The sequence below is a fragment of the Calliopsis andreniformis genome, unplaced genomic scaffold (genome assembly GCF_051401765.1).
Source record: "Calliopsis andreniformis isolate RMS-2024a unplaced genomic scaffold, iyCalAndr_principal scaffold0014, whole genome shotgun sequence".
Classification (NCBI taxonomy): Eukaryota; Metazoa; Arthropoda; class Insecta; order Hymenoptera; family Andrenidae; genus Calliopsis; species Calliopsis andreniformis.
Window position 1 is genome coordinate 6,606,475 of NW_027480427.1, and position 17,655 is coordinate 6,624,129.

Here is a 17,655-nt window from a genome sequence, read left to right on the forward strand (position 1 = left end):
GTGAAGCCTAGGTTGCTCGGAATGTAGAAATGACCATAACATTCACACTGGTTGAAATTATTCGTTTAATACGATGGAAAAGCTGTTGCATCTTCATGTATTTTATGATTCTGGCGTTGACTTCTAAGGCCCTAACTATTCGATCTGGTGGAGCAACACCCTAGAGTGAAGCCTAGGTTGCCCAGAACGTAGAAATGACCATCACTTTCAAACTGGTTGCAATTAATCCTTTTATACGATGGAAAAACTGTTGTATTTTTATTGCATTTTATGCTTCGGGCATTGACTTCTAAGGCCCTAGCTATTCAATCTGTTGGAGTAACGCCCTATGGTGAAGCCTAGGTTGACCGGAACGTAGAAATGACCATAATTTTCACACCGGTAGCAATTATTCGTTTTACACGATGGCAAAACTGTTGTATTTATTTTGTATTTTATGCATCGGGCGTTGACTTTTAAGGCCCTAACTATTCAATCTGTTGGAGCAATGCCCTAGGGTGAAGCCTAGGTTGCCCGGAAAGTAGAAATGACGTTAACTTTCACACTGGTTGCTATTATTCGTTCTATACGATGGAAAAACTGTTATATTTATATTGTATTTTATGCTTCGGGCGTTGACTTCTAAGGCCCTAGCTGTTTGGTCTGGTGGAGCAACGCCCTAGAGTGAAGCCCAGGTTGCCCGAACGTAGAAATGACCATAACTTTCACACTGGTTGCTATTATTCGTTTTATACGATGGAAAAGCTGATGTATTTTTATTGCATTTTATGCTTCCGGCGTTGACTTCTAAGGCCCTAACTATTCGATCTGGTGGAGCAACGCCCTAGAGTGAAGCCTAGGTTGCCCGGAACGTAGAAATGACCATCACTTTCAAGCTGGTTGCAACTAATCCTTTTATACGATGGAAAAACTGTTGCATTTTTATTGCATTTTATGCTTCGGCCATTCACTTCTAAGGCCCTAACTATTGAATCTGTTGGAGCAACGCCCTAGGGTGTAGCCTAGGTTGCCCGGAAAGTAGAAATGACCACAACCTTCATACTGGTTGCAATTACTCGTTTTATATGATAGAAAAACTGTTGTATTTATATTGTATTTTATGCTTCTGGCGTTGACTTCTAAGGCCCTAACTATTCAATCTGTTGGAACAACGCCCTGGGGTGAAGCCTAGGTTGTCCGGAACGTAGAAGTGACCATCACTTTCAAACTGTTTGCAATTAATCCTTTTATACGATGTAAAAACTGATGTATTTTTATTGCATTTTATGCTTCCGGCGTTGACTTCTAAGGCCCTAACTATTCAATCTGGTGGAACAACGCCCTAGAGTGAGGCCTAGGTTGCCCGGAACGTAGAAATGACCATAACTTTCATACTGGTTGCAATTATTCGTTTTATACGTTGGAAAAACTGTTGTATTTATATTGTATTTTATGCTTCTGGCGTTGACTTCTGAGGCACTAACTATTCGATCTGGTGGAGCAACGCCCTAGAGTGAAGCCTAGGTTGCCCGGAACATAGCAAATACCATCACTTTCAAACTGGTTGCAAATACTCCTGTTATATGATGGAAAAACTGTTGTATTTTTATTGCATTTTATGCTTCGGGCATTGACTTCTAAGGCCCTAACTATTCAATCTGTAGGAGCAACGCCCTAGGGTGAAGCCTAGGTTGCCCGGAACTTAGAAATGACCATAACTTTCACACTGATTGCTATTATTCGTTTTATTCGATGGAAAACCTGTTATATTTATATTGTATTTTATGCTTCTGGCAGTGCCTTCTTAGGCCCTAAGTGTTCGATCTGTTGGAACAACGCCCTAGAGTGAAGCCTACGTTGCCCGGAACGTAGAAATGACCATCACTTTCACACTGGTTGCAATTATTCCTGATATACGACGGAGAAACTCTTGTATATTTATTGTATTTTATGCTTCTGGCGTTGACTTCTAAGGCCGTAGCTATTCGATGTGGTGGAGCAACGCCCTAGAGTGAAGCCTAGGTTGTCCGGAACGTAGAAATGACCATCACTTTCAAACTGGTTGCAATTATTCCTGTTATATGATGGAAAAACTGTTGTATTTATTTTGTATTTTACACTTCGGGCGTTGACTTCTAAGGCCCTAACTATTCCTTCTGGTGGAACAACGACCTAGGGTGAAGCCTAGGTTGCCCGGAATGTAGAAATGACCATAACATTCACACTGGTTGAAATTATTCGTTTAATACGATGGAAAAGCTGTTGCATCTTCATTGTATTTTATGATTCTGGCGTTGACTTCTAGGGCCCTAACTATTCGATCTGGTGGAGCAACGCCCTAGAGTGAAGCCTAGGTTGTCCGGAACGTAGAAATGCCCATTACTTTCACACTGGTTGAAATTATTAGTTTTATACGATGGAAAAACTGTTCTATTTATTTTGTATTTTATACTGCGGGCGTTGACTTCTAAAGCCCTAACTATTCCTTCTGGTGGAACAACGACCTAGGGTGAAGCCTAGGTTGCCCGAACGTAGAAATGACCATAACTTTCACACTGGTTGCTATTATTCGTTTTATACGATGGAAAAGCTGATGTATTTTTATTGCATTTTATGCTTCCGGCGTTGACTTCTAAGGCCCTAACTATTCGATCTGGTGGAGCAACGCCCTAGAGTGAAGCCTAGGTTGCCCGGAACGTAGAAATGACCATCACTTTCAAGCTGGTTGCAACTAATCCTTTTATACGATGGAAAAACTGTTGCATTTTTATTGCATTTTATGCTTCGGCCATTCACTTCTAAGGCCCTAACTATTGAATCTGTTGGAGCAACGCCCTAGGGTGTAGCCTAGGTTGCCCGGAAAGTAGAAATGACCACAACCTTCATACTGGTTGCAATTACTCGTTTTATATGATAGAAAAACTGTTGTATTTATATTGTATTTTATGCTTCTGGCGTTGACTTCTAAGGCCCTAACTATTCAATCTGTTGGAACAACGCCCTGGGGTGAAGCCTAGGTTGTCCGGAACGTAGAAGTGACCATCACTTTCAAACTGTTTGCAATTAATCCTTTTATACGATGTAAAAACTGATGTACTTTTATTGCATTTTATGCTTCCGGCGTTGACTTCTAAGGCCCTAACTATTCAATCTGGTGGAACAACGCCCTAGAGTGAGGCCTAGGTTGCCCGGAACGTAGAAATGACCATAAGTTTCATACTGGTTGCAATTATTCGTTTTATACGTTGGAAAAACTGTTGTATTTATATTGTATTTTATGCTTCTGGCGTTGACTTCTGAGGCACTAACTATTCGATCTGGTGGAGCAACGCCCTAGAGTGAAGCCTAGGTTGCCCGGAACATAGCAAATACCATCACTTTCAAACTGGTTGCAAATACTCCTGTTATATGATGGAAAAACTGTTGTATTTTTATTGCATTTTATGCTTCGGGCATTGACTTCTAAGGCCCTAACTATTCAATCTGTAGGAGCAACGCCCTAGGGTGAAGCCTAGGTTGCCCGGAACTTAGAAATGACCATAACTTTCACACTGATTGCTATTATTCGTTTTATTCGATGGAAAACCTGTTATATTTATATTGTATTTTATGCTTCTGGCAGTGCCTTCTTAGGCCCTAAGTGTTCGATCTGTTGGAACAACGCCCTAGAGTGAAGCCTACGTTGCCCGGAACGTAGAAATGACCATCACTTTCACACTGGTTGCAATTATTCCTGATATACGACGGAGAAACTCTTGTATATTTATTGTATTTTATGCTTCTGGCGTTGACTTCTAAGGCCGTAGCTATTCGATGTGGTGGAGCAACGCCCTAGAGTGAAGCCTAGGTTGTCCGGAACGTAGAAATGACCATCACTTTCAAACTGGTTGCAATTATTCCTGTTATATGATGGAAAAACTGTTGTATTTATTTTGTATTTTACACTTCGGGCGTTGACTTCTAAGGCCCTAACTATTCCTTCTGGTGGAACAACGACCTAGGGTGAAGCCTAGGTTGCCCGGAATGTAGAAATGACCATAACATTCACACTGGTTGAAATTATTCGTTTAATACGATGGAAAAGCTGTTGCATCTTCATTGTATTTTATGATTCTGGCGTTGACTTCTAGGGCCCTAACTATTCGATCTGGTGGAGCAACGCCCTAGAGTGAAGCCTAGGTTGTCCGGAACGTAGAAATGCCCATTACTTTCACACTGGTTGAAATTATTAGTTTTATACGATGGAAAAACTGTTCTATTTATTTTGTATTTTATACTGCGGGCGTTGACTTCTAAAGCCCTAACTATTCCTTCTGGTGGAACAACGACCTAGGGTGAAGCCTTGGTTGCCCGGAACGTAGAAATGACCACAACTTTCACACTGGTTGCTATTATTCGTTTTATACGATGGAAAAACTGTTCTATTTATTTTGTATTTTATGCTTCGGGCGTTGACTTCTAAGGAACTAACTGTTTGATCTGGTGGAGTAACGCCCTATGGTGAAGCCTAGGTTGACCGGAACGTAGAAATGACCATAATTTTCACACCGGTAGCAATTATTCGTTTTACTCGATGGAAAAACTGTTCTATTTATTTTGTATTTTATGCATCGGGCGTTGACTTCTAAGGCTCTAACTATTCAATCTGTTGGAGCAACGCCCTAGGGTGAAGCCTAGGTTGCCCGGAAAGTAGAAATGACGTTAACTTTCACACTGGTTGCTATTATTCGTTCTATACGATGGAAAAACTGTTATCCTTATATTGTATCTTATGCTTCTGGCGTTGACTTCTTAGGCCCTAACAATTCGATCTGGTGGAACAACGCCCTAGAGTGAAGACTAGATTGCCTGCAACGTACAAATGACCATCTCTTTCACACGGGTTGCAATTATTCCTGTTATAGGACGGAAAGACTGTTGTATTTTTATTGTATTTTATGCTTCAGGCGTTGACTTCTGAGGCCGTTGCTATTCGATGTAGTGGAAGAACGCCATAGAGTGAAGCCTAGGTTGCCCGAAACGTAGAAATGACCATAACTTTCATACTGGTTGCAATTATTCGTTTTATACGTTGGAAAAACTGTTGTATTTATATTGTATTTTATGCTTCTGGCGTTGACTTCTGAGGCACTAACTATTCGATCTGCTGGAGCAACGCCCTAGAGTGAAGCCTAGGTTGCCCGGAACGTAGAAATGACCATCACTTTCAAACTGGTTGCAATTATTCCTGTTATATGATGGAAAAACTGTTGTATTTATATTGTATTTTATGCTTCGGGCGTTGACTGCTAAGGCCCTAACTATTCAATCTGTTGGATCAACGCCCTAGAGTGAAGCCTAGGTTCCTCGGAATGTAGAAATGACCATAACATTCACACTGGTTGAAATTATTCGTTTAATACGTTGGAAAAGCTGTTGCATCTTCATTGTATTTTATGATTCTGGCGTTGACTTCTAGGGCCCTAACTATTCGATCTGGTGGAGCAACGCCCTAGAGTGAAGCCTAGGTTGCCCGGAACGTAGAAATGACCATCACTTTCAAGCTGGTTGCAACTAATCCTTTTATACGATGGAAAAACTGTTGCATTTTTATTGCATTTTAAGCTTCGGCCATTCACTTCTAAGGCCCTAACTATTCAATCTGTTGGAGCAACGCCCTAGGGTGTAGCCTAGGTTGCCCGGAAAGTAGAAATGACCACAACCTTCATACTGGTGGCAATTACTCGTTTTATATGATAGAAAAACTGTTGTATTTATGTTGTATTTTATGCTTCTGGCGTACACTTCTTAGGCCCTAACTATTCGATCTGGTGGAACAACGCCCTGGGGTGAAGCCTAGGTTGCCGGAACGTAGAAATGACCATAACTTTCACACTGGTTGTTATTATTCGTTTTATACGATGGAAGAACTGTTCTATTTATTTTGTATTTTGTGCTTCGGGCGTTGACTTCTAAGGAACTAACTGTTTGATCTGGTGGAGCAACGCCGTAGAGTGAAGCCTAGGTTGCCTGGAACGTAGAAGTGACCATAACTTTCACACTGGTTGCTATTATTCGTTCTACACGATGGAAAAACTGTTATCCTTATATTGTATCTTATGCTTCTGGCGTTGACTTCTTAGGCCCTAACAATTCGATCTGGTGGAACAACGCCCTAGAGTGAAGACTAGGTTGCCTGCAACGTACAAATGACCATCTCTTTCACACGGGTTGCAATTATTCCTGTTATTGGACGGAAAGACTGTTGTATTTTTATTGTATTTTATGCTTCAGGCGTTGACTTCTGAGGCCGTTGCTATTCGATGTAGTGGAAGAAAGCCATAGAGTGTAGCCTAGGTTGCCCGAAACGTAGAAATGACCATAACTTTCATACTGGTTGCAATTATTCGTTTTATACGTTGGAAAAACTGTTGTATTTGTATTGTATTTTATGCTTCTGGCGTTGACTTCTGAGGCACTAACTATTCGATCTGCTGGAGCAACGCCCTAGAGTGAAGCCTAGGTTGCCCGGAACGTAGAAATGACCATCACTTTCAAACTGGTTGCAATTATTCCTGTTACATGATGGAAAAACTGTTGTATTTATATTGTATTTTATGCTTCGGGCGTTGACTGCTAAGGCCCTAACTATTCAATCTGTTGGATCAACGCCCTAGAGTGAAGCCTAGGTTCCTCGGAATGTAGAAATGACCATAACATTCACACTGGTTGAAATTATTCGTTTAATACGATGGAAAAGCTGTTGCATCTTCATTGTATTTTATGATTCTGGCGTTGACTTCTAGGGCCCTAACTATTCGATCTGGTGGAGCAACGCCCTAGAGTGAAGCCTAGGTTGCCCGGAACGTAGAAATGACCATCACTTTCAAGCTGGTTGCAACTAATCCTTTTATACGATGGAAAAACTGTTGCATTTTTATTGCATTTTAAGCTTCGGCCATTCACTTCTAAGGCCCTAACTATTCAATCTGTTGGAACAACGCCCTAGGGTGTAGCCTAGGTTGCCCGGAAAGTAGAAATGACCACAACCTTCATACTGGTGGCAATTACTCGTTTTATATGATAGAAAAACTGTTGTATTTATGTTGTATTTTATGCTTCTGGCGTTCACTTGTTAGGCCCTAACTATTCGATCTGGTGGAACAACGCCCTGGGGGGAAGCCTAGGTTGCCCGGAACGTAGAAATGGAAATAACTTTCACACCGGTAGCAATTAGTCATTTTATGCGATGGAAAAACAGTTCTATTTATTTTGTATTTTATGCTTCGGCCGCTGACTTCTAAGGCACTAACTATTCGATCTTTTGGAGCAACGCCCTAGAGTGAAGCCTAGGTTGCCCGGAACGTAGAAATGACCATCACTTTCAAACTGGTTGCAATTATTCCTGTTATATGATGGAAAAACTGTTGTATTTATATTGTATTTTATGCTTCGGGCGTTGACTGCTAAGGCCCTAACTATTCAATCTGTTGGATCAACGCCCTAGAGTGAAGCCTAGGTTGCTCGGAATGTAGAAATGACCATAACATTCACACTGGTTGAAATTATTCGTTTAATACGATGGAAAAGCTGTTGCATCTTCATTGTATTTTATGATTCTGGCGTTGACTTCTAAGGCCCTAACTATTCGATCTGGTGGAGCAACACCCTAGAGTGAAGCCTAGGTTGCCCAGAACGTAGAAATGACCATCACTTTCAAACTGGTTGCAATTAATCCTTTTATACGATGGAAAAACTGTTGTATTTTTATTGCATTTTATGCTTCGGGCATTGACTTCTAAGGCCCTAGCTATTCAATCTGTTGGAGTAACGCCCTATGGTGAAGCCTAGGTTGACCGGAACGTAGAAATGACCATAATTTTCACACCGGTAGCAATTATTCGTTTTACACGATGGCAAAACTGTTGTATTTATTTTGTATTTTATGCATCGGGCGTTGACTTCTAAGGCCCTAACTATTCAATCTGTTGGAGCAATGCCCTAGGGTGAAGCCTAGGTTGCCCGGAAAGTAGAAATGACGTTAACTTTCACACTGGTTGCTATTATTCGTTCTATACGATGGAAAAACTGTTATATTTATATTGTATTTTATGCTTCGGGCGTTGACTTCTAAGGCCCTAGCTGTTTGATCTGGTGGAGCAACGCCCTAGAGTGAAGCCCAGGTTGCCCGAACGTAGAAATAACCATAACTTTCACACTGGTTGCTATTATTCGTTTTATACGATGGAAAAGCTGATGTATTTTTATTGCATTTTATGCTTCCGGCGTTGACTTCTAAGGCCCTAACTATTCAATCTGGTGGAGGAACGCCCTAGAGTGAGGCCTAGGTTGCCCGGAACGTAGAAATGACCATAACTTCAATACTGGTTGCAATTATTCGTTTTATACGTTGGAAAAACTGTTGTATTTATATTGTATTTTATGCTTCTGGCGTTGACTTCTGAGGCACTAACTATTCGATCTGGTGGAGCAACGCCCTAGAGTGAAGCCTAGGTTGCCCGGAACGTAGAAATGACCATCACTTTCAAACTGGTTGCAATTATTCCTGTTATATGATGGAAAAACTGTTGTATTTATACTGTATTTTATGCTTCGGGCGTTGACTGCTAAGGCCCTAACTATTCAATCTGTTGGCTCAACGCCCTAGAGTGAAGCCTAGGTTGCTCGGAATGTAGAAATGACCATAACATTCACACTGGTTGAAATTATTCGTTTAATACGATGGAAAAGCTGTTGCATCTTCATTGTATTTTATGATTCTGGCGTTGACTTCTAAGGCCCTAACTATTCGATCTGGTGGAGCAACGCCCTAGAGTGAAGCCTAGGTTGCCCGGAACGTAGAAATGACCATCATTTTCAAGCTGGTTGCAACTAATCCTTTTATACGATGGAAAAACTGTTGCATTTTTATTGCATTTTATGCTTCGGCCATTCACTTCTAAGGCCCTAACTATTGAATATGTTGGAGCAACGCCCTAGGGTGTAGCCTAGGTTGCCCGGAAAGTAGAAATGACCACAACCTTCATACTGGTTGCAATTACTCGTTTTATATGATAGAAAAACTGTTGTATTTATATTGTATTTTATGCTTCTGGCGTTGACTTCTAAGGCCCTAACTATTCAATCTGTTGGAACAACGCCCTAGGGTAAAGCCCAGGTTGCACGGAACGTAGAAATGCCCATAACTGTCACACTGGTAGCAATTATTCGTTTTATACGATGGAATAGCTGTTGTATTTATATTGTATTTTATGCCCCTGGCGTCGACTTCTTGCGCCCTAACTATTCGATCTGGTGGAACAACGCCCTAGAGTGAAGCCTAGGTTGCCCGTATCGTAGAAATGACCATCACTTTCACACTGGTTGCTATAATTCGTTTTATACGATGGAAAAAGTGTTGTATTTATATTGTATTTTATGCTTCTGGCGTTGACTTCTAAGGCCCTAGCTATTCGATCTAGTGGAGCAACGCCCTCGAGTGAAGCCTAGGTTGCCCGGTACGTAGAAATGACCATCACTTTCAAATTGGTTGCAATTATTCCTGTTATATGATGGAAAAAATGTTGTATTTTTATTGCATTTTATGCTTCGGGCATTGACTTTTAAGGCCCTAACTATTTAATCTGTTGGAGCAACGCCCTAGGGTCAAGCCTAGGTCGCCCGGAAAGTAGAAATGACCATAACTTTCATACTGGTTGCAATAATTAGTTTTATATGATGGAAAAACTGTTGTATTTATATTGTATTTTATGCTTCTGGCGTTCACTTCTTAGGCCCTAACTATACGATCTGGTGGAACAACGCCCTAGAGTGGAGCCTAGGTTGCCCGGTACGTAGAAATGACCATTACTTTGACACTGTTTGCAAGTATACATTATATACGATGGAAAAGCTGTTGTATTTATATCGTATTTTATGCTTCTGGCGTTTATTTCTTCCAAACCCTAACTATTTCGTCTGGTGCAACAACGCCCTAGGGTGAAGCCTAGGTTGCCCGGAAAGTAGAAATGACCATAACTTTCACACTGGTAGCAATTATTCGTTTTATACGATGGAAAAACTGTTCTATTTATTCTGTATTTTATGCTTCGGGCGTTGACTTCTAAGGCCCTAACTATTCGATCTGGTGGAGCAACGCCCTCGAGTGAAGCCTAGGTTGCGCGGCACGTAGAAATGACCATCACTTTCAAATTGGTTGCAATTATTCCTGTTATATGATGGAAAAAATGTTGTATTTTTATTGCATTTTATGCTTCGGGCATTGACTTTTAAGGCCCTAACTATTTAATCTGTTGATGTAACGCCCTAGGGTGAAGCCTAGATTGCGGGAAAGTAGAAATGACCATAACCTTCATACTGGTTGCAATTATTCGTTTTATATGATGGAAAAATTGTTGTCTTTATAATTTATTTTATGCTTCTGGCGTTCACTTCTTAGGCCCTAACTATTCGATCTGGTGGAACAACGGCCTAGGGTGAAGCCTAGGTTGCCCGGAACGTAGAAATGACCATAACTTTTACACTGGTAGCAATTATTCGTTTTATACAATGGAAAAACTGTTCTATTTATTTTGTATTTAATGCTTCGGGCGTTGGCTTCTAAGGCCCTAACTGTTTGATCTGGAGGAGCAACGCCCTAGAGTGAAACCTAGGTTGCCCGGAACGTAGAAATGACCATAACTTTCACACTGGTTGCTATTATTCGTTTTATACGATGGAAAAACTGTTATATTTATATTGTATTTTATGCTTCTGGCGTTGACTTCTTAGGCCCTAAATATTCGATCTGGTGGAACAACGCCCTAGAGTGAAGACTAGGTTGCCTGGAACGCAGAAATGACCATCACCGTCACACGGGTTGCAATTATTCCTGCTATAGGATGGAAAGACTGTTGTATTTCTTTTGTATTTTAGACTTCAGGTGTTGACTTCTGAGGCCGTAGCTATTCGATCTGGTGGAACAACGCCGTAGAGTGAAGCCTCGGTTGCCCGGATCGTAGAAATGACCATTTCTTTCACACTGTTTGCAATTATTCCTTTTATACGATGGAAAAGCTGTTGTATTTATATCGTATTTTTTTCTTCTGGCGTTGACTTCTAAGGCCGTAGCTATTAGATGTGGTGGAGCAACGCCCTAGAGTGACGCCTAGGGTGCTCGGAACGTAGAAATGACCATTACTTTCACACTGGTTGCAATTATTCGTTTTATACGATGGAAAAGCTGTTGTATTTATTTCGTATTTTATCCTTCGCGCGTTGACTTCAAAGGCCCTAACTATTCAATCTGTTGGTACAACGCCCTAGAGTGAAGCCTAGGTTGCCTGGAACGTAGAAATGAACATAACTTTAACACTGATTGCTATTATTCATTTTATACGATGGAAACACTGTTGTATTTTTATTGCATTTTATGCTTCGGGCGTTGACTTCTAAGGCCCTAACTGTTCAATCTGTTGGAGCATCGCCCTAGGGTGAAGTCTAGGTTGCTCGGAACATAGAAATGACCATAACTTTCACACTGGTTGCCATCATTCGTTTTATACGATGGAAAAGCTGTTACATTTATATTGTAATTTATGCTTCTGGCGTTGACTTCTTAGGCCCTAACTGTTCGATCTGGTGGAAAAACGCCCTAGAGTGAAGCCTAGGTTGCTCGGAACGTAGAAATGACCATTACTTTCACACTGTTTGCAAATATACATTATATACGATGGAAAAGCTGTTGTATTTATATCGTATTTTATGCTTCTGTCGTTGACTTCTTAGGCCCTATCTATTCGATCTGGTGGAGCAACGACCTAGAGTGAAACCTAGGTTGCCGGGAACGTAGAAATGACCATTACTTTCACACTGGTTGCAATTATTCGTTTTATACGATGGAAAAGCTGCTGTATTTATATCGTATTTTATGCTTCTGGCGTTGAATTCTTAGGCCCTGACTATTCCATCTGGTGGAACAACGCCCTAGGGTAAAGCCCAGGTTGCACGGAACGTAGAAATGCCCATAACTGTCACACTGGTAGCAATTATTCGTTTTATACGATGGAATAGCTGTTGTATTTATATTGTATTTTATGCCCCTGGCGTCGACTTCTTGCGCCCTAACTATTCGATCTGGTGGAACAACGCCCTAGAGTGAAGCCTAGGTTTCCCGTATCGTAGAAATGACCATCACTTTCACACTGGTTGCTATAATTCGTTTTATACGATGGAAAAACTGTTGTATTTATATTGTATTTTATGTTTCGGGCGTTGACTTCAAAGATTCTAGCTATCCGATCTGATGGAGCAACGCCCTAGTGTGATGCCTATGTTGCCCGGAACGGTGAAATGATCATTGCTTTCACACTGGTTGCAGTTATTCCTGCTATACGATGGAAAAACTGTGGCATTTTAATTGTATTTTATTCTTCTGGCGTTGAATTCTAAGTCCCTAATTATTCGATCTCGTGGAGCAACGCCGTAGAGTGAAGCCTAGGTTGCCCGAAACGTAGAAATGACCATTACTTTCACACTGTTTGCAAATATACACTATATACGATGGAAAAGCTGTTGTATTTATATTGTATTTTATGCTCCTGGCGTTGACTTCTTAGGCCCTAACTATTTTATCTGGTGGAGCACCGCCTTAGAGTGAAGCCTAGGTTGCTCGGAATGAAGAAATGACCATAACTTTCACACTGGTTGCAATTATTCGTTTTGTACGATGGAAAAGCTGTTGCCCCTTTACTGTATTTTATTCATCTGGGGTTGACTTCTAAGGCCGTAGCTATTAGATGTGGTGGATCAACGCCCCAGAGTGACGCCTAGGGTGCTCGGAACTTAGAAATGACCATTACTTTCACACTGTTTGCAAATATACATTATATACGATGGAAAAGCTGTTGTATTTATATTGTATTTTATGCTTCTGGCGTTGACTTCTTAGGCCCTAACTATTTTATCTGGTGGAGCACCGCCCTAGAGTGAAGCCTAGGTTGCCCGGAACGTAGAACATACCATTACCTTCACACTGGTTGCAAATATTCCTGGTATACGATGGAACAACTGTTTCATCTTCATTGTATTTAATGCTTGTGGCGTTGACTTCTAAGGCCCTAACTATTCGATCTGGTGGAGCAACGCCCTACAGTGAAGCCTAGGTTGCCCGGAACGTAGAAATGACCTTAACCTTCACACAGGTTGCAATTAGCCGTGCTATACGATGGAAAAACTGTTGCATCTTCATTGCATTTTATGCTTCTGGCGTTGACTTCTAATGCCCTAAGTATTCCATCTGTTGGAGCAACGCCTTAGAGTGAAGCCTAGGTTGCTGGGAATGAAGAAATGACCATAACTTTCACACTGGTTGCAATTATTCGTTTTATACAATGGAAAAACTGTTGCATCTTTACCGTATTTTATGCTTCTGGCGTTGACTTCTTAGGCCCTAGCTATTCGATCTGGTGGAGCAACGCCCTAGAGTGAAGCCTAGATTGCACGGAACGTAGAAATCACCATTACCTTCACACTGGTTGCAATTATTCCTGTTATACGATGGAAAAACTGTTGCATCTTGATTGTATTTTATGTTTCTGGCGTTGACTTCTAAGGCCCTATCTATTCGATCTGGTGGAGCAACGCCCTAGAGTGAAGCCTACGTTGCCCGCAACGTAGAAATGACCATAACTTTCACACTGGTTGCAATTATTCCTGGTATACGATGGAAAAGCTGTTGTACCTTTACTGTATTTTATGCTTCAGGCGTTGACTTCTAAGGCCGGAGCTATTCGAAGTGGTGGAGCTACGCCCGAGAGTGAAGCCTAGGATGCGCGGATCGTAGAAATGACTATTACTTTCACACTGTTTGCAAATATACATTATATGCGATGGAAGAGCTGTTGTATTTATGTTGTATTTTATGCTTCCGGCGTTGACTTCTAAGGGCCTAACTATTCGGTCTGGTGGAGCAACGCCCTAGAGTGAAGCCTAGGTTGCCCGTCACGTAGAAATGACCATTACTTTCGGACTGGTTGCAATTATTCGTTTTATACGATGGAAAAACTGTTATATTTATTTTGTATTTGGTGCTACTGTCGTTGACCTCTTAGGCCCTAACTATTGGATCTGGTGGACCAACGCCCTAGAGTGAATCCTAGGTTGCCCGGACCGTAGAAATGACCATATCGTTCACACTGGTTGCAATTATTCCTTCTATACGACGTAAAAGCCGTTGTGTTTATATTGTATTTTATGCTTCTGGCGCTGACTTCTAAGGCCCTAACTATTTGATCTGGTGGAGCAACGCCCTAAAGTGAGGCCTACGTTGCCCGGAACGTAGAAATGACCATCACTTTCAAACTGGATGCAGTTATTCCTGTTATATGATGGAAAAACTGTTGTATTTCTATTGCATTACATGCTTCGGGCATTGACTTCTAAGGCCCTAACTATTCAATCTGTTGGAGCGACGCCCTAGGGTGAAGCCTAGGTTGCCCGGAAAGTAGAAATGACCATAAGTTTCAAACTGCTTGCAATTATTCGTTTTAGACGATGGAAAAACTGTTGTATTTATATTGTATTTTATGCTTCTGGCGTTGACTTCTAAGGCCTTAGCTATTCGATCTAGTGGAGCAACGCCCTAGAGTGAAGCCTAGGTTGCCCGAAACGTAGAAATGACCATTGCTTTCACACTGTTTGCAAATATACATTATATACGATGGAAAAGCTGTTGTATTTATATTGTATTTTATGCTTCTGGCGTTGACTTCTTAGGCCCTAACCATTTTATCTGGTGGAGCACCGCACTAGAGTGAAGCCTAGGTTGCCCGGAACGTAGAACATACCATTACCTTCACACTGGTTGCAATTATTCCTGGTATACGATGGAACAACTGTTTCATCTTCATTGTATTTAATGCTTGTGGCGTTGACTTCTAAGGCCCTAACTATTCGATCTGGTGGAGCAACGCCCTACAGTGAAGCCTAGGTTGCCCGGAACGTAGAAATGACCTTAACCTTCACACAGGTTGCAATTAGCCGTGCTATACGATGGAAAAACTGTTGCATCTTCATTGCATTTTATGCTTCTGGCGTTGACTTCTAAGGCCCTATCTATTCCATCTGGTGGAGCAACGCCCTAGAGTGAAGCCTAGGTTGCTCGGAATGTAGAAATGACCATAACTTTCACACTGGTTGCAATTATTCATTTTATACGATGGAAAAACTGTTGTATTTATATTGTATTATATGCTTCTGGCGTTGACTTCTAAGGCACTAACAATGCGATCTTGCGGAACAACGCCCTGGGGTGAAACCTAGGTTGCCCGGAACGTAGAATTGGCCATCACTTTCAAACTGGTTGCAATTATTCCTGTTGTATGATGGAAACACTGTTGTATTTTTTTTGCATTTTATGGTTCGGGCGTTGGCTTCTAAGGCCCTAACTATTCAATCTGTTGGAGCAACGCCCTAGGGTGAAGCCTAGGTTGCTCGGAAAGTAGAAATGACCATAAGTTTCATACTGGTTGCAATTATTCGTTTTATACGATGGAAAATCTGTTGTATTTATATTGTATTTTATGCTTCTGGCGTTGACGTCTAAGGCCCTAGCTATTCGATCTAGTAGAGCAACGCCCTAGAGTGTAGCCTAGGTTGCCCGGAAAGGAGAAATGACCATCACTTTCAAACTGGTTGCAATTAATCCAGTTATACGATGGAAAAACTGTTGTACTTATATCGTATTTTATGCTTCTGGCGTTGAATTCTTAGGCCCTGACTATTCCATCTGGTGGAACAACGCCCTAGGGTAAAGCCCAGGATGCACGGAACGTAGAAATGACCATAACTTTCACACTGGTTGCTATCATTCGTTTTATACGATGGAAAAGCTGTTACATTTATATTGTATTTTATGCTTCTGGCGTTGACTTCTTAGGCCCTAACTGTTCGATCTGGTGGAACAACGCCCTAGAGTGAAACCAAGGTTACCCGGAACGTAGAAATGCCCAGTGCTTGCATACTGTTTGCAGTTATTCCTGTTATACGATGGAAAAACTGTTGTATTTTTATTGCATTTTATGCTTCGGGCATTGACTTCTAAGCTCCTAACTATTCAATCTGTTGGGGCGACGCCCTAGGGTGAAGCCTAGGTTGCCCGGAAAGTAGAAATGACCATAACTTTCGCACTGGTTGCAATTATTCGTTTTATACAATGGAAAAACTGTTCTTTTTATTTTGTATTTTATGCTTCGGGCGTTGACTTCTAAGGCCATACCTATTCGATCTGGTGGAGCAACGCCCTAGAGTGAAGCCTAGGTTGCCCGGAACGTAGAAATGACCATATCCTTCACACTGGTTGCAATTATTCCTGTTACACGATGGAAAGACTGTTGTATTTTTATTGTATTTTATGCCTCTGGCGTTGACTTCTTAGGCCCAAACTATTCGATGTGGTGGAGTAACGCCCTAGAGTGAAGCCTATGTAGCCCGGAACGTAGAAATGGCCATTACTTTCACACTGGTTGCAATTATTCGTTTTATTCGGAGTTAAAACTGTTGTATTTATTTTGTATTTGGTGCTTCTGGCGTTGACTTCCTAGGCCCTAACTATTCGATCTGGTGAAACAACGCCCTCGAGTGAGGCAGACGTTGCCCGGATCGTAGAAATTGCTTCACTTTCACACTGGTTGCAATTATTCCTGTTATACGATGGAAAAACTGTTGGATTTTTATTGTATTTTATACTTCAGGCGTTGTCTTCTAAGGTCGTAGCTATTCGATGTGGTGGAGCAACGCCCTAAAGTGAAGCCTAGGTTGCCCGGAACGTAAAATGACCATTACCTGCACACTGGTTGCAATTATTCCTGTTACGCGATGAAAAGACTGTTGTGTTTATACTGTATTTTATGCTTCTGGCGTTGACTTCTAAGTCCCTAGCTATTCGAGCTGGTGGAGCAGCGCCCTTGAGTGAAGCCTAGGTTGCCCGGAACGTAGAAGTGACTACCTCTTTCACACTGGTTGCAATTAATCGTGTTATACGATGGAAAAACTGTTGCATTTTTATCTTATTATATGCTTCGTGCGTAGCCTTCTAAGGCCCTAACTATTCGATCTGGTGGAGCAACGCCCTATAGTGAAGCCTACGTGGACCGGAACGTAGAAATGACCCTATCTTTCAAACCAGTTTCAATTATCCGTTTTATACAATGGAAAAACTGTTGTATTTATTTTGTATTTTATGCTTCGTGCATTGACTTCTAAGGCCCTAACTATTCGATGTGGTGGAGCAACGCCCTAGAGCGAAATCTAGGTTGCCAGAAACGTAGAAATGACCATTACTTTCACACTGGTTGCAATTATTCCTGTTATACGGTGGACAAACTGTTAGATTTTTATCGTATTTTATGCTTCTGGCGTTGACTTCTAAGGCCCTCGCTATTCGATCTAGTGGAGCAACGCCTTAGAGTGAAGCCTAGGCTGCCCGGAACGTAGAAATGACCATTACTTTCACACTGGTTGCAATTATTCGTTTTATACGATGGAAAAACTGTTTTATTTATATTGTATTTTATGCTTCTGGCGTTCACTTGTTAGGCCCTAACTATTCGATCTGGTGGAACAACGTCCTAGGGTGAAGCCTAGGTTGCCCGGAACGTAGAAATGACCATAGCTTTTACACTGGTAGCAATTATTCGT